Source organism: Phodopus roborovskii, unplaced genomic scaffold, assembly GCF_943737965.1.
Source record: "Phodopus roborovskii unplaced genomic scaffold, PHOROB, whole genome shotgun sequence".
In the NCBI taxonomy this organism is placed as follows: Eukaryota; Metazoa; Chordata; class Mammalia; order Rodentia; family Cricetidae; genus Phodopus; species Phodopus roborovskii.
In genome coordinates this window covers 112,952-134,387 of record NW_026127026.1, presented here as the reverse complement: position 1 = coordinate 134,387, position 21,436 = coordinate 112,952, and the positions used below count along the sequence as shown (strand labels likewise).

The window sequence follows — 21,436 nt, the reverse complement described above, 5'->3', positions numbered from 1 at the left end:
GCTGCTATGAACATAGTTGAACAGATGTCTTTGTTGCATGGATGTGAATCCTTTGGGTATATGCCTAAGAGGGGGATTGCCAGTTCCTGTGGTAAACTAATTCCTATTTTCCTGAGGAACTGCCATACTGATCTCCAAAATGGCTGTATGAGTTCGCACTCCCACCAGCAGTGGAGGAGTGTTCCACTTTCTCCACATCCTCTCTAACATAAGTCATCACTGGTGTTTCTAATTTTAGCCATTCTGGCAGGGGTAAGATGGTATCTCAAAGTTGTTTTGATTTGCATTTCCCTGATAGATAAGGATGTGGAGCATTTTCTTAAGTGTCTTTCAGCCTTTTTGATTTCCTCCATTGAGATTTCTTTCTTCAGTTCTGTACCCCATTTTTTAATAGGGTTATTTGGTGTTTTGTTGACTAGTTTCTTGAGTTCTTTGTATATTTTGGAGATCAGCCCTTTGTCAGATATAGGATTAGTGAAAATCTTTTCCCAGTCTGTGGGCTGCCATTTGTTCTTGTCAACTGTGTCCTTTGCCTTACAGAAGCTTCTAAGTTTGAAGAGGTCCCATTTATTAATTGTTTCTTTCAGTGTCTTTGCCCCTGGAGTTATGTTCAAGAAGTGGTCTCCTATACCAATTTGTTCAAGGGTACCTCCTACTTTCTCTTCTAAGAGGTTCAATGTGGCTGGATAGATGTTGGGGTCTTTGATCCATTTGGACTTGAGTTTTGTGCATAGCAACAGACATGGGTCTATCTGCAGTCTTCTACACACCCTCATCCAATTTTGCCAGCACCATTTGTTGAAGATGCTGTCCTCGCCCCATTGTATAATTTTAGCTGTTTTGTCGAAAATCAGGTGTTCATAGGTGCGTGGATTAATATCAGGATTTTCAATTCGATTCCATTGGTCTACCTGTCTATTTTTATGCCAATACCAGGCTGTTTTCAGAACTATAGCTCTGTAGTAGAGTTTAAAGTCAGGAATGGTGATGCCTTCTGAAGTTCTTTTATTGTATAGAGTTGTTTTGGCTATCCTGGGTCTTTTGTTTTACCATATAAAGTTGATTATTATCGGTGAAGAATTGTGGTGGGATTTTAATGGGGATTGTATTGAATCTGTAGATTGCTTTTGGTAAGATTGCCATTTTTACTATGTTAATCCTACCTAAGCAAGAGCATGGGGAGATCTTTCCATTATTTTTTTTTTGTTTGTTTTGTTTTTTTTTTTTTTTTTTTTTTTTTTTTGTTCTTTTGTTTTCTGGGGTGTACCATTGTCCACGGGAGAGATACAACACTTTCCTCTTTTTTGCTTGTTGTTCTAGTTAGAGTTATAATTGCTATGAAGAAAGGCCATGACCCAAAGCAAGTTGGGGAGGAAAGGGTTTATTTGTCTTACACCTCCATCAGGACCTCAAGGTAGATTCCTGTAGATAAGAACTGATGTAGAGGCCACGAGGTGTGCTGCTTACTGGCTGCTCCCCTCCCCATCACTAATTAAGAAAATGCCCTGCAACTTATGGAAGCATCTTCTCAGTTGTGGTCCCCTCTGTTCAGATAACTGTAGTTTGTGTTAAGTTGACATAAAACTAACCAGCAACGTTGTAGAGCTCTGGGCCCTGCCTACAGGATCTATAGCCTGACCCTCCATTCCTGCACAACTCAGACACCAAGACGCTGACACCCAGGCTTCGAGATCTAGATCCCACTTGGGCAACTATGGCACCTGTTCTAAGCTTTGGCATCCATTCAGTTGCCTTCTTTTGGTTCTGACACTTAGTTTTTCCTTGCTTTTTTTTGAGATTGGCTTTATGTCCAAGATGTTATAATTACTGATTTTATTTTATTTTATGTTTTTAGAATTACTTTCTTTCCCCTGCTCCTGCCATTCTCTCTCTCTTATTTCCTTTCCTTTCTAATATATATTATCTACTGTTTGAAATTTGGACTTTCATATCTCCTTCCTGAAATCTCTTAATTAATATTTAACTTAACACAGCTTAATGTTAGAGAGTATTCATGAGTTCCCTTTCAAAAAGTGAAACAATTTTAGATCACTTTCTCCTGTCTTTCCTGTCTTTGCATTTTTAAAGACAGAAGAATGATATAGAAATCCTGATCTTCCCACCTCTGCCTCCTGAGTGCTGGGATGAAAGGTGTGTGCCAGACCTGGTTCTCCTCTTCCATTTTAAACATTATTGTCATGCAGTTCTGGCCCTTTGAGCCTATAACTTTCTAAATACCGCAAACTTAGGATGTATAAGGCAGTGAGATCTGTCCCTGGGCTCAGGGATGGACACACACACACACACAAATACACACACACACACACACACACACAATTTTATTTGTAAATACTCTTTCTTGCATTCCAGCTATCTTTGGGAGAGAGGAGCTAGATTTAAAGTACCTTCCTGTGGGGCTAAATAGATTGTTCATCAGTTAGAAAAGCTTGGTGTTCTTCCAGAAGACCGGAATTTACTTCCCAACACTCACATCAAGTAGTTCAAAGTCACCCCCCAAAGCATCCGATGTTTCCTTCTGGCCTTGTGGGCACCTGCACACACATGGTACACAAACACACATGTACATGTACATATGCATATAACTAAATAAATCTTCTTTAAAATATTGTCCTATAAGGCAAGTTTTTTTGTTTATCGGGGTGGGGGGAGAAGGATGTGTTTTCAAGACAGAGTTTCTCTGTGTAACAGCTCTGGCTGTCCTAAAACTTATTTTGTAGACCAGGCTAGTTTCAAACTCACAGAGATCTGCCTGCCTCTGCCTTCTGAGTTCTGGGATTAAAGGTGTGAGCCATCATGCCTGGACAGGGCAAGATTTAGGGACTGTAAACTTTGTTAGATTTTGCTTCCACATAAACATTTGGCCCCATTTGTTTTCTGTCATTCTTTTTTCCTTATTTTTGTTTGTTTGTTTGTTTGTTTGCATCTTTTTGAGGCAGGGTTTTTCCGTGTATCCGAGACTCTTCTGGAACTCCCTCTGTAGACCAGGCTGGCCTCAAACTCAGAGATCTGCCTGCCTCTACCTCCTGATTGCTGGGATTAAAGGCGTGTTCTATCACTGCCTGGCAATGTATAAGAGTCTTTTTAAACATTGTTTTATGTATATTTTGTCTACATGAACCATGTGCATTCCCAGTGCCCATAGAAGTCAGAAAATGCTGTCAGATCTCTGGAACCAGAGTTAGCCACACTGTAAGCCACTGTGGGTACTAGGAATTGAACCCAGGTCCTTCGGCACAGAAGCATATGAACGCTCTTAAACACCAAGACACTTTTTCAGCCCCTGGCCCCTTTTCTTAAAGAACTTGTGCCAAGAGTAGTTTTTTTTTTTTGTTAACAGTTATTTTCTCCCAATACTTGGATAACATTTGCCTTATAATTCTGGTTTCAATCGTTGCTGCTGAATTTTTCTTTTATTTTGATTTAAATTAATTATGTGTGTGTGTGTGTGTGTGTGTGTGTGCGCGTGCATGTGTGGAGGTCAAAGGACAACTTTGTGGATTCAATTCTCTCCTACCTTTACATGGGTTCTAGAGATTGAACATAAGTTCAGGCCTGCATTACAAACAAATCTACTGGCTGAACTGTCTTGTCTGCCCTTCTTTTATTTTTATAAGTGAGCAGTCCTTTCTCTGACTTCCCTAAATATGTCCCTTTGTCTTTGGCATCTTTAGTGAATTTAGTATGGGTGGGTTTTTATTACCTCATCCAGGCCTGAACCTAAACACTATTAAACCTGCTGGATTTATGAATCCATGATTTCTTCTCAGTTTTGGCAAGTTCATACATACTATGTCTTAATTGTCACCTGTGTTTATGTCTTTTCTCCTTGAAGATCTTCATTTAGATTTATGTTAATCTTCTCCCTCCTATTCCACAGGTTTTATACCTCTTTGATTACATATTACACTCTCCATGTCATCATTTCATTGGGTTTCCTTCTATGTTGTTAAAAGGGAATCTGAGGTGGTTTAATGAGAATGTCCCCATAAACTCACATGTTTTAATACTTGTTCCCTACCTGGTAGAACTGTTTAGGAAGGATTAAGAGGTGTGGCCTTGTTGGAAGAGGTGTGTCTGCCTGCCTGCCTGCCTGGCTGCTGCCTGCCTGCCTGCTGCTTGCTGTATCCCTGCATGCCTGCCTGCCTGCCTGCATGCCTGCCTACCTGCCTGCCTGAGGCCTGCCTGCCTGCTGCCTGCTGCTATGCTTTCCTCATGATGATCATGGATTCTAACCTTCTGCAGCCATGAGCCCCAAATTAAACACTTTCTTTTTCATAAGTTGCCTTGGTCATAGTGTTTTCTCGTGATAACAGGAAAGTGAGGAAGACAAAAGTTGGTACTACGGGGTGGGGTATTGCTGTGACAGGAAGCTGGCCATGCTGCTTTTGGAAGGAATATGGAAAACCTGGGGAAATTGGATTAGGAAAGCTGATGACTGCTATAAGCAGGGTTGAATGGACATCCTAGTCAGAGCTTGGAGAAAACAGTGCTAAGATCATTGAGGGTTATGGATGCTCAGCTCAAGAAACTTCAGAGGGCAACAGTATTAGTGACAGTGTTAGGAACCATTCTTGTGGTGCTTGGGGAAAAAATGAGGATGCTTTCTGCCTGAGGGCAAATTGAAATAGTTGGACTAATTTTATAGGCAGAGGAGATTTCAAAACAGCCAATTATTAACTCTATTGCATGGTTTTTAGTAATCACTTTCATGTGTAGCTACCAGAAAAATAATAAGCAGGGCAAAAAGAAACACAAAATGCACAGTTTGAGGAGGGGAAAGAGCACTAATATAAGGAGATACCTGGTGTGAAACAGAATAAAGGGAGTGTTGTCTTTGGGTGAAGACCCCTCCAGCTCAACCTAAAACTTGTAAAAAGGAAATGCCTTTTGTATTTCTAAAAAGCTGCAATGGGGGAAAATGTTATGCAAATATAATTCAAGAAGGGGAACAGGCTCCAACTCAAATGACTGAACATGGCTTCATTGGCCAGGTCGTTCTGGCTTTAGATCCCTGAATGATACATGAGTAAAGGAGTTGTAGAATCTTCCTCCACAGTTAAGAAAAGCTTCTGAAGCGAGGTGTTTGGCATGGGAATCCCTTCAAGGAAACCAGAGAAGCTATATGTGAATTTATGAAAATGAAGCCTGGATTGGGTTGGAGACCTCAAGATGTTGGAGATGTCAAAATCATAGGAAATACTTACCAAGAAGCTTGGGACCAAATCAAGAGAGAAAGTCACATGTTGTAGCCAGCAGAACTTGAAGGGAAGAGCCATCTAAGCCCATTGGCAGCAGATTAGAGCTTTAAGATTTGGGGTTTGCCCTCCTGAATTTCCATTTGCCTATTAGCAACAGATTAGAGATACAGGATTTGAAGTTTGCCCCCGCTGGATTTCTGTCATGCCTTGGTCCAGTATTTTCTAACTATATTCTCATTCCTCCCTTTTGAAATGGTAATGTATATTCTATGCTGTTTTACATTTAAGTATATAATTTACTTTTTGATTTTACAAGGAGTTATAATTAAAAGTTGCCGTAGTTCTCAGAAGAAATTTAAAAGTGTTAACACTGAGGGGACTATTAGAGTTGGACAAAAGTCATTTCACATTATGATCTGGCCACAAGCCTATGGCAGCCAAGGTGTGGGGTGTGATGGTTTGAATGAGAATGGCCCCCATATGCGCATATGTTTGAATACTTGGCCCCAGTTGGTAGAGTTTCTTGGGAAGGATTAAGAAGTGTGGCCTCATTGGAGGAGTACTGATACTGGCAGTGGGCCTGAGGTTTCAGAAGCCCAGGACATTCCCAAATAGCTCCCTCTGCCTCCTGTTTGCAGAAAGGGATATAAGCGCTCATGGGCAAACACCATGTCTGCCTGCCAGCTGCCATGTTATCCCCATGATGGCCATGGACTCCAACCTTCTGTAACCATGCACCCCAAATTAAACACTTTATTTTCTGTGGCCTTGGTCATGGCATTTTGTCACAACAACAGAAAATAAGTAAGACAGAATCACTTTCATAGATCTTAATTGGCTTGATTCTGTAGTTAGAAAACATACTGGGCAAAATGAAATTCAGAATGTTCTACCCTCACATGTGCAGGATATCAAAAGAAAAGAAAATTATATATAGAAAGTGGAAATGAGGGGGCTGGAGAGATGGCTCAGTGGTTCAGAAAACTATCTGTTTTTCCAGAGGACATGGGTTCAATTCTCAGCACCCTGTAACTCAAGCTCCAAAGGATCTCTCTCTCTCTCTCTCTCTCTCTCTCTCTCTCTCTCTCTCTCTCTGTCTCACACACACACACACACACACACACACACACACACACATAGACAGACATGCATGTGAGCAAAACACCAATGCATATAAAATAAAATTTTAAAAAGAAAATGAAAAGAAGTATACAGAGTTTTCGTTGGGTAAAACTTATATTTGCTTTCTTTGAACCTTGTTTTAAGCAGTTGACTACCTGGCTCTTAGAGGCTGGCTGATGTGATTAGGTTAAGTTTCACAGTGTACAAAGTCACCATTAGTCCAATTTAAGTGCATCTTTAGGTCAAACTACATTCGATTGAACAGAATTACCCTGAGAAATAACTCCCTGTCCACTAATTTTCTCTTCAGCCATATCTAATCCAATATTAACATTACAGTGACCTTTTAAACCAATAATAATATTAATCATTGAAAAGACTATTTTTTTAAGTCATTGATTCCAATTGTCTACGATTTGTGGTGCTTTCTGTGGTAGTCATGGGCAGGAAAGTGAGATCAGAGTACCCCAGTAGGGTGTATTTTAACACTGACATTGTTAAGAATTGATGGCTCCTGATAATAATAGTGAAATAATTGTTGTGTGATATCTAATATTCACTTAAAAATTACAGTGTCATGTTATCCTTATCTGCTCCTGACACCTACTATTCCCACTGTGCTTACACCATTGAGCTTATTTACATTTTTGTATCAGTCAATACAAAATTGTGTTTCTATAACCAAATACCTAACACGGTCATGAGTGAGGCATTTATTTTATTTCTGGAGTGAGAGGTACAATCTATCATGGTGGAGAAGGATTGTACAATTCATGACAATAGACTCATGAGCCTAAGACTCTAACAATTGATGGACAAGGAAGCAAAGAACAGACAGGAAGTGACATCGGGCTATAAAATCTCAAGACACTTACCCAATGATCTAATTTCTCCAGTGAGAGCTCAGCTCTGAAAGTTATATGTGATGATATATTATTTATGATTCATCAAATCTTGCCTGAGGATTCAGAAAGCAAAGCCAGCAACAAACTATAGAGGCCAGGCAATGGTGATACATACCTTTAATCCTAGAAACGATACTAGCTAGCCAGGCAGTGGTGGCACACACCTTTGGGTAGATTTCTGTGAGTTCGAGACCTCCCAGGGATACACTAGAGTGAATCAGTCTAAAAGATTAACAGAGCTCAGGCCTTTAATCCCAGCTCTAGAGAGGCATATAAAAGACAGGAACCCAATGTCTCAGGGTGCATTGTGAGATTTAATCTCTAGCCACCCTGAGGAGAGGTAGCAGTCTGAGGTTTGCTGGAGAACTTGCAGAGACAGGATCACCCCCTTTTAGACTGAGGTAGATGTAAGAGCTAGTGGCTCAGCTGCTTTGCTTCTCAAACCTTCGGCTTGGAGCTTGAACCCCAATATCTGTCTCTGGGTTTTTATTTTTGGTGTTACAGTTACACACCTCTAAGAGTGCAGCAAGACAGGGAGGATAGACATTCCACATTTGAACTATGGTGTTTCATTCTTGTCCCCTCTGACTCACATGTGTATCTGGTGTCTTTTAATCATCAGCAGGCTGTCCAGGGCACGGGCCTGGCCTTCATTGTCTACACTGAGGCCATTAAAAACATGGAAGTGTCCCGGCTCTGGTCAGTTCTCTACATCTTCATGCTGCTGATGCTGGGTTTGGGGAGCATGCTTGGAAACACAGCAGCCATACTCACCCCTCTGACGGACAGCAAGGTCATCTCATGCTACCTGCCCAAGGAGGCCATTTCATTCAGGACACCAGAAGGTGGAGGCAGGGCATGGGTGGGTTACAAAATGCAAGACAATCAGTGGAAGGGTCTAATTAGGGGCCGTGTGATTCTAAGACAACTCCAGAAGGGCTGCATGGGTGTAGCTGTGCTCCTGCTAGGGAAATACTCAGTTCCACTTGGGTAAGTTGTTCTAGGAGCTGTATGTACATGTAATGTGTACCACAGAGACCCATTTTTAATTTCAACATCTTGCCACCCAGCCAGGATCATAAGAACACTCCTGTGCCTCCGATGGCTCTATATTCAGGATAGATAATGTCATTTCTGATCACATGTCCTAGCTATCATGTGGGAAGCATCCTCTTCCCTGTTCCTCGAAGCCTGATAGCACCTGGTATTTTTTTTCTGAATTTGGGTCTCTGTGGTCCACAGTACAAAGGCATGTAGCTCCCAATCCAGCACTTAATCCTCTCCTGAGGGAACCTCCCACTGGCTGACATTGTATGGTATGGCAGTGGGAAGGGCTACTAAGAATTCAGAGGCACCATGGAAAGCCTTTGGAAGTCAGAAGAAAACCTGGAAATAGTCAAATATTGACTCTGCCATGTTGTGCTACAGGGAGTTATCTGACAACACTGAGCCCTGGCACCCCGGTATAAAAGGGATCTCTGACTACTACCTTGGAGGCTTAATCTGGTCTGGTATATGACCAGAGCCTGGCAAGTGAGAACACCTACATAAATGTAAATTGTAGTTTCCTCCCAAACCAATGCTTATCTAGGGCCCCACACCACATTTAAGTCCACTTCTCACAGTCTCAGGGGCTATGTTTTTGGTATCTTCAGCATTCCCAGACGTTCAACCATTATGATATCCCCCGAAGAGCAACACCCTGACTTTTGTTGTTGTTTTCCTGCTCTGAAATACCTTACAAAGCAGCTCCTATAGCTGATGTGGGAACTCACCCTCCAAAGCACACCTAGGGATCGATGGCTCTTGTTGACATCCAATGTGGGATGAGTCAGGGAGTCTCAGAGAAATGAGCAATGATCTTGTGTTCCAGGTCTGGTGTGCCTCATCAACTGTGCCATCGGCACAAGTTCACCATGGAGGCTGGGAACTACTGGTTTGACATCTTCAATGACTATGCAGCAACACTGTCTCTGCTGCTCATTGTGCTGGTGGAGACCATAGCTGTGTGCTACGTGTATGGTCTAAAGAGGTAAGGAGACCCCAGATCCTGCCTGCTACAGGAGGCAGAGAAGCTGCAGGTCCACATCCATAGGAAAATCACCTTTCCTCTGTGCGCATGCCTGTTTTAGATAGCAGAACTGGCAGTCTGTTCTCTGCCCTCAAATCTCTGCTATCTCTTGCTTCCTCAGTTTACTTGTATCTTTCTTTCCTTTTCCATTTTCTTTTTCCCCATTTTGTATCATCAGATGGATTTTAGGCTCAAAGAGTGGGTGTACCCTGTGATAATACATCAGATTCTATTCCTGAACACTTAAGTGTCTGTCCCCCTACTCTCAACCTAGGCATAGTGACTGCCTTTCTGCACTTGTCATGCCTTCCTAGGGTCAGTCACAGACAGGGTCTCAAAAATCATGTACCCTCAAAGGTGAAAAAGAGGAACATTGTCCTATATCATTATTCTATTCTTTTTTCAGTGTGCCCATCATCTCTGCTATTCTAGACACCCCGGAGCATTGAAAATTTTCAGGGTCCATGCTACTGGCTTCAAGGAGCCTTTGTCAGAAAATCTTGGGAGTGAGCCTGGTGCACTTAGGTGAAGCCAATGTGCAATCAAATCTGAGAGCATGGTCAGAACCTATTGAAGGAGAGGGGAAAGTACGAGTTGTGTTTAGACATACTTACATCCAGAGCAACTTGTACAAATATAAATGCTCTGTTGAACATCTCTAGTTATGAGGGGGAGTCACCAAAACAGAACAGTTGTGCTCTTGGAAATCAGAAAGGTGAAGTAATGCTATCAGGAAATGCAAATGTGCCTCTGTTTACCGATCTAAAGGTAGTTGAACCTGGGAGAATGGAGCCTAAAAAGGGGGAATAAAGTCTCACACAACAGCCAACTTTATTAAGAACATCAGGAAATAACCACTTTGAGTGTTAAGAAAGATCATGTGAGTAAAGCTCTCATGAGTTCAAGCTGAGTATAATCACAATGACAGGCTGCACATGGGAAAAAAAAAACAAGAATTTCTATAGAGGTATAAATAAGTAATAATAGCCAGTTGGCAAGAATAATCTGAAGCAAACTATATGATACACCTGGGAGAGGTGTAGAAGAATAATCCTCCAAGAGCAATTCAGAGTTTTGGAGAAACTGAGGTCACGAGACTTTTATTTTCTTGGAAGTTTTCTCACAGGTACTCAGAATTGTTTTTTCTTCTTGAGAATGTTTCTTCCCTTTTCCATTTTTTCCTTTTTTAATTTTATGTGAGTTGGTGTTTTGTCATGGGTGTCAGGTCCCCTGGAGCTGAAATTACAGATGGTTGTGAGCTGCCTTGTGGGTGCTGGGAATTGAACCCAAGTCCTCTGGAAGAGCAGCCAGTGCTCTTGACCACTGAGCGTTCTGTCTAGCCCCAGCACTCCGAATTCTCACAGGAATGCATTCTTGGATTGTGTTAGGATACTCTTCCATCCACATTGTGGTTACAACCTGCTAAACCCACTTTAGATTAAAGAGCACCCTAAATTAAAAATGCATTTGTTATACCTGCCTTCCCTATCCATCACACTCAGAGCTGTCAAATGATCATCCCAGAGGCCATGTGATTGACGGGGTTACCAACATCTCCACAGAATACCCTGCTTCAGATTGCTTGCCCACAAAATGTTGGGTCTCAAACTATAGCTTCTACAGAATTCATTTCCCTTTCACACATTGTAGAGTGAGAAGACACTAAACTGAACAGGTCAGCCAAGGAGCTCTCCACATACAGTCAAATGCCAGTTTCTCCATGGGGACGTAGCTTTGCTTTATTTTGTTACTGTAAAAAGAGAAAGATCACTGTAGAATGATAAAAGATCAATTATAATGTTTAAAAGCTTACTCATATAACAGCTGTAGAATATACATTCTTATCAGCACACTGAAATTCCCCCAAATCAAATCTCAAATAATGTAGTCGTAATTAGAAGTCAACATGAATCATGAAGGTGGGATGCACCTGTAACCTACCAACTTGAGAGGCTGAAGCAGGGAGACTAAAGACCCGACCTAAACAATCAACCTAGCTAAATCCCATCTCCAAAGGGGAGGCTGGAGCAATGGCTCAACAGCTAAAAGCTCTGGCTGTTCTTGTAGAGACCATGGGTCCAGTCTCCAGCACCCAGTTGATGGTTCATAGCCATCCAGAACCCCAGTTCCAAGTAGGTATTATGTATATACATTATATATATATGTGTGTGTGTGTGTGTGTGTGTGTGTGTGTGTGTGTACATATACATATGTATATGTAGAATATGCAAATAAAATAAAAACATATCTTTCTTTTTTTAAAGGACAAGAATTGCAACACAAACAAAAGCAACAAACAAACAAAAAACAAACAAACAAACAAAAACTCTCAAGGTCTTGCCAACAGTGCTAAGGAGATTGGACTCTCTCATACAGGGAAACTAGAAACTCTTATGATTAATTAACAGTGGACTCACCAGGATGAGCAAATAATTGAAAATTGTATAACCTTAGTTTGCAGGGTAAGACTATAGAACCCTGCGTAGAGCTATCCTTGCTTTCTCTCCTTCCTCAGGAATTCTGGCGACTCAGCTTGATCATGTTCTGTATCGTGTTTCTGATAGGCACAGTGAAGTTCCTACCCACAGGCAGTCATCCATTAGCCTGAATTGCATCCTGGGAACACTCAGGTGGGGCTAAGCCTGACTGAGTCACCTGCACTGGGAATCTGGACACCCCAGAGAACTGAGATTCATCCCTTTTGTTGAGATGATTTTTAAATACAGTTGTGACCGAGGTCTGAGTGAAGTGTAAATTTTAAAACAGACAGGACGCTCAAAATTCATGATTTATGATTGCTTGTCAGTTGTGCTCCTGAGGCTACATGTGTCACTGTACGTGCAAGGTAGGAGGGAACCCAAAACAATAGTGTCCCGTTGCACTTATTAGTAGCTCAGGATGTGCCATCGTGGGAGCGTTTATACTATAGAAATTTACAAGCACATAGATCGGAGTTTTTCTGCAGTTTCCAGTTCAACATCAGCAGACACAATGGTGGGAGATGTTATTCTATATATGTTTCTCATACTGGTTAATAAATAAAGCACTGTTGGCCAATAGAAAAGGAAGATAGGAGGGACTAGGAGACAAGGAGGAAGAGGAAATAGTAAGGAGGAGTCAAGATGGAGAGTCTGGAGAAAGCAGTATGCCTACCAGCTCCCTGGTAAGAGAAATACATAGATCAGTAGAAATGGGTTAATAATTAAGACAGAGCTAGCCGATTAGAAACTAGCACCTGGCCAACAGCAAATATCAAATATGGAGTCTTGGTGTTTTCATTGGGGCTGGTGCGGCGGCGGGACAAGGCAGGACAAGACCAAGCGGCGGGCAGAAAAACCGTACTCCTTACACACAATCGTATCTTCATGAGATATTTTGCAGTAACCCTTAATAGTGGAAGTCTGAGGAGCCCAGAAATCCTAGAATTTGAGACTCATGACAGAGAAAAAGAATGTGGCCAAAGGTCAATGGGAGGGTGTGAACTGGCTACCACTGAGGTTAAGGCCAGGGGGGAGGCACCAGCCAACCAGGGAAGACACACACCAGGGCCTGACAGGACAGAAAGCTGAACAACAGGAAACACAAGGGACTGGAATCCAAAAGAGAGCACAGGAGTGGGTCCATTCTACCCTGAGTGTTGTCTCAGAAGATGGAATCACCCTTGGCACATGTGGTCTCCCTGCCAGAAGATGAGGAGCTGCAGCCCAAGGGCAGCCCTGAATGCCCTGACCAGCACACAGGAAGACTGGGCCCAACCAAATATGCCCAGCCTGGGGTTGGGGAGAAGGGGGAGACCAAAGTGGGACAACCCCAGCAGTTCTTACTTACCTGCATACCCTATGCCATGGTCCTGGGCAATGTGTGGCCCTTCCCCCACCTGAGCCAGACATACTGCAGAGGTGAGTGCAGTTTGCAGGGACAGCAGTGTCTGAGTAGCTGAGTGCTTCACATCTCAAACCCTCACCTTCCTGGAATCTGTATGAATTATAGGACTAGTGGATGTTACCTCCAAAGATCTGGCCCACAACCCAGCAAAGAAGGAAGGTTGGGCTTTGCTTTCACAGACAGGGCTTTTGTGCTGTCTAAAAAAAAAAGAAAAGAAAAGAAAATAAAGAAAAAAACTTTCCCTTTCCTAACTTGAAGTCATGAAACCTTTCTGTTCCTCCTCTGAATTCTTAACCACCGGGTTGTGGATATGGAGCTGTGTTCTACTTCCTTTCCTTCCTTTTTTTCTGTATAAAATATGGTATCTAAAAAGGTTCATTATATTATGTTGTTGTATTGTTGTTGTCATGACAAAAAGATTGCAGAGCTCTTTTGCTTGGATTATATCCTTGAGGTTTGAGGAAGTGATGGAAAGTTTGCTCGGCAGAGCTGAGAAGGTGCCCACACTCCCACCTTGGTAAGAGCAAGCAGTCTGTCACAAAGACAAGTTGATGTGGGCCATACCAGGCCTGCTGTAGTTGCTACTTGGTACTTTGGGTTAAAATTAGACTATCTTATGACCTTTGTGTGTTAGAGCCCAACTCCAAACAGCTGTGGGGAACATGGCTATGGCTCCTCCTCCCAGGTGTCTCTAAGAATCCTCACAGGCCTCTGCCTCCTTCAACATCAAGCTGAAAGTTAAACCTGAGTGTTTAAAGAGTAGAATTCTTCTCTGCAAAGCAGGCTCTGCGATGAATGTTTCCTGTTCCTGGACGGTGTTTTGAGGAGAAATGTTAGGAAGGTGGTGGTGGTGCGGTGTGTGCGTGCACTGGTTGGGGACATCTAAACAGTACCAATATGGGAAAGGGGAAGATCCCAGGTACCCTATCAAATACTCATGGGAGTAAAGGCTGATAGACTTAGGCCCACCCCCATTCCAAAGGGATAAAGCTATTGCTTTCCCTTTCCCTGCAATTGTTACATTTCTCATGGGTGTCTCCCATCTGTAATTTGAGAAGACCTCTACATAGGCTCATATACCAGACTCAAAATTGTGGAGGAGGACTTGGAAGTGTCCAGACTGTTGCAGCACTCTCGCCTCAAGTGAAGGAACCCTCCCTAACCAGGATAAGCTTGGTGAGAAGCCCAGACAATTTCCACCTCTACCAGGAATAAGGAAAGTAGGGCTTCTGTCTGTGTGTAAAAAGTAATTGATATCATTTGGCTATCCATGTGATAACTAGGGTAGAGGGGTAAGTCACAACTCCAAAACCAAGAGACTTTGGACTCCAAGGAACCAAGAATCTTCTGGAGAAGGAAGAGTGGGAGGGGTGGCTATCCCCTGCACCCTCCACCTTTAGATTGCTTCATTGCCGCTTGCTGGCCTCTTGAGCTAGGATTGCTAACTATTAGCACCTTGAGGTAGGCTGTCTTGGGTAGGGAAGATTTGCTCAGCTTTTTTCTTTCCTGAGATGTTCTAGCCCACAGGCAAAACCTGAGTTCATCATGAAGTTTTCCAGCTTCAAGGAAGAGATACCGACCTTGCTTTTGTATTTGAAGTGGGGATTGCCTGAAATTCCAATGGAGCCTGTGAGTGAGCTAGCAGGGCAAGTTTCTAAGTAGGAAATCGTTGTTGGGTGGTGTCACCAATTTACCCAGAACTCAAGTATTTACAGCTGTGGCATGCTAGAAAAAATGACCCCTGCATACAACCCCCCATGTCCCTGGTGTACTGGGCTGTTGGGTGGGTGCGCGTCAAAGAAAGTGTCAAGACTACTTAACTGATGGCTGTGGGTCAGGGTTGTGTGGCTGGAAAAAAAATTTATTTTTTTCGGATTTTCCAGATAGGGATTTTCGGTGTAGCTTTGGAGCTAGTCCCTGCGCTTGCTAAGTAGACCACGCTGGCCTTGAACTCGCAGAGATCTGCCTGCCTCTGCCTCTCTAAAGCTGGGATTAAAGGCATGCATCACAAAAGTCCAGCAGGGCTACTGAAATCTTAAACATTCCTGAGCCCCAGGATTGCATTCCCAGTGAGGTAACTATCAATCATTGAAGCTAAAGGAGACTTCCAGTTGTTTAAGTCATAAGGCACCAGCACTAAGATTAAAGCTCATGTGAATTTTCAGCAGCACAGGGTCAGGTGCTAAACAAGCAGGTACAGGCAAAGAAAGATCAGCCTGCCTGAGTTGGGAAGCTGGAGACAGGGGCTTTGCTGGGGTGGTCGTGCTCTTTGTATCTGGCATCTCCAATATTGGTTTCCCACAGTTGGATATAGATTACCATTTCACTTATTCCTGCCTGCATTTTTGCTGGCCCATTATGATTACTAATATTATTTTTGAGAGAAACATTTCCTCTATTCCTTTGGAGACTGTCCTAGAACACTTTCTGTAATAAAGCAGGTTTGGAATACAACCAGAACAATTTTTGTTAGCCTACCTAATGTTGATGGGATTGAAGGCCAATGTCACCAACATCTAGTCTGTTCTCCTTTTTTCCTTTAACTTTGTCTGTAAACTCACATTTCTTCTCTCTTATTTTCTATTTCTATTTCCTCACTCTCCATAGGAATCTAAACCTGGGGGGTGTTTTCATTTTCATGTAAGACTGTGCTCAATATAAGAGCTTCCTACAAATCTTCAAGTGAAAATTGGTTTTACTTTGTCACTAGGAAACGCAAAGAACAAAAAGGACCTTGAAAAGTATATCATTTGATTATGTCCAACTTGGTATCTTGTTGAGGTAACTAACACAAAGACATGGAAATGAAAACCAAAGTAGGCAGGGCAGCCGGAACGTTGACCATCATTGCTGGATTTTCTCAAACAACTGTGCTGGCCTTGTGAAATTTAGCATTATACTCCCTAGCTCCATCTAAATCTCCAATGCTCTTTTACCACCTTCCAACACATGCCACAAGATATCTGTGAGAGTTTAACTTCCACAAAGTGTGTTGTCTCTCAGGAAGACAAACATTCTTGAATGATAGATATCCAAGTAACATCACCTCAGTGGGTACGGTATTATCTCTGAGGAATGTGAATGAACCATTTCAGTATATATTGGACTTGTTTTTAGGGGACCAGAGTTGTTGTTAGTCATCAACATCCTCATGATACTTGTGGCTCCTGCTGCATCCTTTTACAAATTAATGCCTCTCCTCTCCTCTCATGAGGGTAAATCAATGCAAAGTCTAACTTGGATTTGGTTTGCTTTGGAAGAGTGGGATTATATTCCTCTTTGCTGAACCTGGGCCATTCAGTGGGGACTAAGAGATTCTGCATTCACGGAAAAGTCTACCAAGTATTGATGAAGGCTTTTCATAAGCATACAGCAGGAGCCAATTTGCCTAAACTCAATACCCTATATATCCTCACCTGGGTCATCACAGTGCCATTGCTAGCTGATTGCGGTTGGATATAAAGAAATGTATCACTTAGAGTCAGAGAGTTCTGCTCCCTTGTTTTTTTTAATTTAATTTTATTTCATTTTATTGTTTATTTTGATTGTTAGGCCAAATGGATTCTATGCATCATTGCAGACTGTCCTGGAACTCAATCTTGGGACCAGACTGTCTTCAAGCACACAGAAAATAGCTTGGCTCTGCTTCACAAGTGCAGGGATTATTGATGTGTGACACAACCACACAGATTTTATTGTATTTTTGTTTCTGGGGAAGGGGTATGGTGGCAATGCTTTATCAGTGCTTTCTTATATCCTTCAGGATTAATTTCATACAAAGTGTTCTGACCACAGTTTCCCTTCTTCGACAGCTCCTTCTCCTCAGCCAAATGCAACTGTTGTTATGGTTATGCTTCTAGTTCACTCTCTTTCACACATTGCTGTGTTAATGCAACAGCTGTAATTACTTTTCTCCATGAATCCTGGAATTATCAGTTTTTAGATTCTGCATGTGGTTTAGCCATGCACATGATTAAAATCAGTGAAATCTGAGTACCACCTGCCATTGCAAAAGAACTTTTACGAGGATTTCAACTTACAGGCAGAGTATGTCAAGAAAGGGCAAGCTCTCTATCACTGGGTTTATAGCCTTTAAAATTGGTGACACATAAACAAAGCATTACACAGGATCAAGCCAACTTTCATATAAGGTAGCCAATCATTCTGTTGTACTGATAGTCACATTAATAGAGGAAATTAGAGAAAGATAGAGTGATAAATTTAGGGACATGGCTTCATTTCCAGCAGAAGTCAAATATATGAAACTTAAAAAAAAAAAAAAGAAACCAGAAAGGGCCTGGTAATTGTCTTAGTAGTTGAAAGACTTTCTGTCTTTTTTTTTTCAGCATTTCTCTGTATACCCATTTCTTTTCTAGAACTCAGACTGAAGTCCTGGTGAGCTGCCAAATCTCTGCTTTCAGATTTTTGAGAACAGAGGCTTGATTCATCATCTGTGGCTAAAAGTTGGAATTTTGTTATTTATTTTTCATTACATGAGACCTGAGAACTATAGTAGCAGAACAATACTCCGGAATCAGTTGGTGTTCTGCCTTAGGGACTGTGTGAAATTTTTGTCTTGATGTTTGTTTGTTTTTCTTTTTGTTTTTTAGTTTGTATTTTGTATTAACTGTCTACATATTTACATTACCTCCACTGTCTCTCCCTTCCTTCCTTCTTCCTTTCATTTCTTTTGGAAACTGGTTTTGTCTTTGTACCTTGAGAGCTGTCTTGAAACTCATTTTGTAGGCCAGGCAGAAGTGAAAGTCAGAAATCAAACTGTCTCTATGCCTCTACCTCTGCCTCTGCTTCTGCCTCTTCCTCAGAACCACTGTGTACCAATCTCCGCTGGAATACTCATATATGCATGTGCCATGCTTTCCAGTTAAACATTGGTTGAGGAGGGAAAGCCTACATAGCTGATAGGAATTCAGTTATTTTCAGGTTTATGAGGAAAAATAAACTTTGTTTTGTTTACTTTATATTTTCACTTGTGTTTTTTTTTTTTTTTTTTTTTTTTTTTTTATGCCAGCTCGTGTCCCTTTATCTGTGCTCCACTACATGGTGCAGGTCTTCTTTCTGAGAACAGATATGAAAGCATTGAGCTACTTCAAATTAGTTTACCTCTACTACTGTTGTTGTTGTCACTATACAGCAGAGATTGGCCAAGCCATGCATGAAAGTCCAGCCCTGTCAAAGAGCAAAGGGGACCTTTCTTGCTGCAGGGCTTAACAAAGCTTGGCCCTAATTCTCTTGTACTTGTAATTATGGATACATTGTCAACTTTAAAATCATTGAAATCCTTTTATTCCTCTTGTCACTCTCTAGATTTTTACTGAACTATTGTCATTTGTTTATTTTTGGCTTTATCATTGAGTGTGTGTGTGTGTGTGTGTGTGTGTGTGTGTGTGTGTGTGTGTGCATCTCATCTGCCTCCCTGCCAACGGGCCTACTCAGTTTGAGCATGAATATGTTCAGATATGTTGTGAATCCTACTCAAATGTCTGTGTTTTTTAAAGGTCATAGGCAACCCCATTGAGAGTGTACTTTGATCACCCAAAGTGGTCCATACAAAGATGTTGAGGACTGCTATTCTAGAGTGTCCTGCATGATCCTCTCTGTGTTTACGGAGATAATGGAAAACCTTGCAAAATCTAATGAATCTGTTGCATAGAAATATAAAAATTTAATCCAATAAATCTCAGAATAAGGATGAAATTGTATTTTAGGTTCCCAACTAGGAAAAGGCACCAGCAGCATCTCCAATAGTCATGGGGGTAGGTGGAGATACCTGCAGGATTAAACATTCAAATGGAAGATGAAGAGCTGGTACAGGTCTTGAGGGGAGCCTGTATGAGGCTGTGGAGGGTCCTTTGAATTAAAGGGAGCAAGGTGAATGCTGACAATTCCGGGCCTCCTGCTGAGTGGTGAGGCATTGGGGAGCAAAGCTTTTGCTTCAACAACAAAGGGCCACCTCTCCTGTTCTTTTCTCTTTCTGGTGAAGTGATTACTATGTCCCTGGGATACCTTCCTTGCTGCCTCTGATATTTTTTTTACTTGTGGATTTCCAAGAGATGGACTATTGAAGTCCAGTCTGACCTTAAAGTTTATATAAAGAAAGATAATTTTGGACGACCAGACTTGGGTTCACCTTCTAGAGCTGAGATTGTTCAGGACACTTGCTAGTTTCTCCTCTTAATGCTGATCTTGCTTTATGTACTGGACTTGGTGAGAGTCGTACCTGAGAACTTGTTTGTGTGACACAGCCTTTCCTCCAGTTTGGGTTCTTTTTAATGTAGCAACGAACTGGGGGCCTCCACTTACCCAAATGGGACTGAGCTAGGCTACCCTTAAACAGAAAAATGTGGTCTCACTGGAGACCTGCACCAGTGCTCTTTCTATGGTGAGGAACAGCAGTGTTATTCGGCCTTCCTCCAAGGCAAGGTGAGCAGTTATTGCCCAGCTCCATAAGCATCTTTTCCTCTCAACCTCTTGAGTTAAAAGAAGCAACAAGGACAGTGTTTTCCCTTCTGCCCATCCCTTCCAGAGAAAGAGGGAAGCTCAAAAAAATTCAGTGAGTTTTATTGGTGGCATAGACAGCTACCCCTTGGTCCTCCACAGTTGTTGAACTCAGAGGTTTTAAGGATGTCTGCCTTCTGCTGATGGCATGAGACATGTGGATTAGGAAGTTTGGAAGACTTACCTACCATTGGCCCAAGCAACATGGAGAAAGTCGACTACCAGATTGTCCACGGACCTTAGAACCCTTGGCAGCAGTTGAGATGAAAGGCAGTATTGCTCAGTAGCTAGTGTTGCAACTTTTGTGGGTGGAGCTTCATCAGTGTCTTGGAGGAAATGTGTGTTGCCAGCAGCTGGCCTGTCTTTCTGTTATGAGAGCTTTTTAATTAAACATTTTAAATGCCTGTGTTGTCTCTTCACAACAATACAAACCTCACAAAGACAGAAGTTACTACCAGGGCCTGGGGTATTGCTATGATAGGCTGGGCCTATGATATAGTTTCCTAGATGAGTTCTCAGTAGTGTTGTTCTGCAAGCTTTCCTCTCCCTTTATGACTCTTCATTGTGATTTTTTTCAGGGCTATAAGCAATTTGAAGAGCCAAGAAATGGTGCATGTTTAACTCCCATTCATTTCCCTCTAGGTGAATACAGCATGAAGACCATGTCATGATGTAAGTGTGAGAAGCCCCAGGATTTTATAACTATATTGGAAAAGAAGAAGACATTTCTAATGTGAGTATCACACTTACTCTTCCTCACATGCATGGGTTATTTTAGGATGCAGTGACCTATGATGATGTGCACATCAATTTAACTCAGGAAGAGTGGGCTTTGCTGAATAATCCCCAGAAAATGGTCCATGAGTATGTGATGCTGCACACTTAGAGAAATCTCACTGCTAAAGATAAGATTTCATTTACATTCTTGCTTGAAATTAAGGGGACAGGTATCCTTGCTTATTGATACTTTTGTCTAATTTCAATTGAGTAAAGACAAAATTAGTTGAATAAGGCATAGTTCTTAGAATTTTTAATATATTAACTTACATTCTGTACTATTTCGATTAATATATGATATATATTCTGGTCTTATATTTCAGGCTACATTTGGGAAGAATTTGCTATTGAAGAACATTGTCAACGTTCTAGAAAAAGTGAATGGTAAATACATTAATTTATACAAATTAACCTCTGAAACAATTTTAATTTTTCATGCAACTTTTACATAAAAGCAACAGTGTACATAAGCACAGCTTAAACTTTATTGATTTTTCTTAATTTCTCACAAACAAGTACCTCAATGTCACATAGCTATTCTGGGTTTTCAAGGAATTCCTGTGGAAAAAAAGACAAGGATACAATGACTAAACACATACCACTGTTTGAATTATAGCCCCCATGAAAGTTAGGCTGTTTTTGCAAGACCCAGTTTCTCTGTATAGCAGTGCCTGTCCCTGGCATTTATTCTGTAGACCAGGCTGCCCTTGAACTCAAACATTTACATGCCTCTGCCTCCTGAGGGCTGGGATTAGAGTTTCACCTTTGGGAAATATAAAACCATTTGGGATACATGAGGAATAGTTATTACAAATCGCTGAGGCTCTGAATAATCATATCAGTGTAAATTGAGTGGCACTGATCTTTCTGCAGTGAGAACAAGAGGTACGGGTGTTGCTGCCTTATTTGAGACAGCAGGCATACAGACATTTAGGGGCTTG

The 21,436-nt window shown here is 41.7% G+C and overlaps 1 pseudogene; it reads left to right on the top strand.

Moving 5' to 3' along the window:
• The window catches only part of LOC127214762 (sodium- and chloride-dependent transporter XTRP3-like), a 92,577-nt pseudogene that overhangs the window by 14,252 nt on the left and 56,889 nt on the right, over positions 1 to 21,436 (top strand).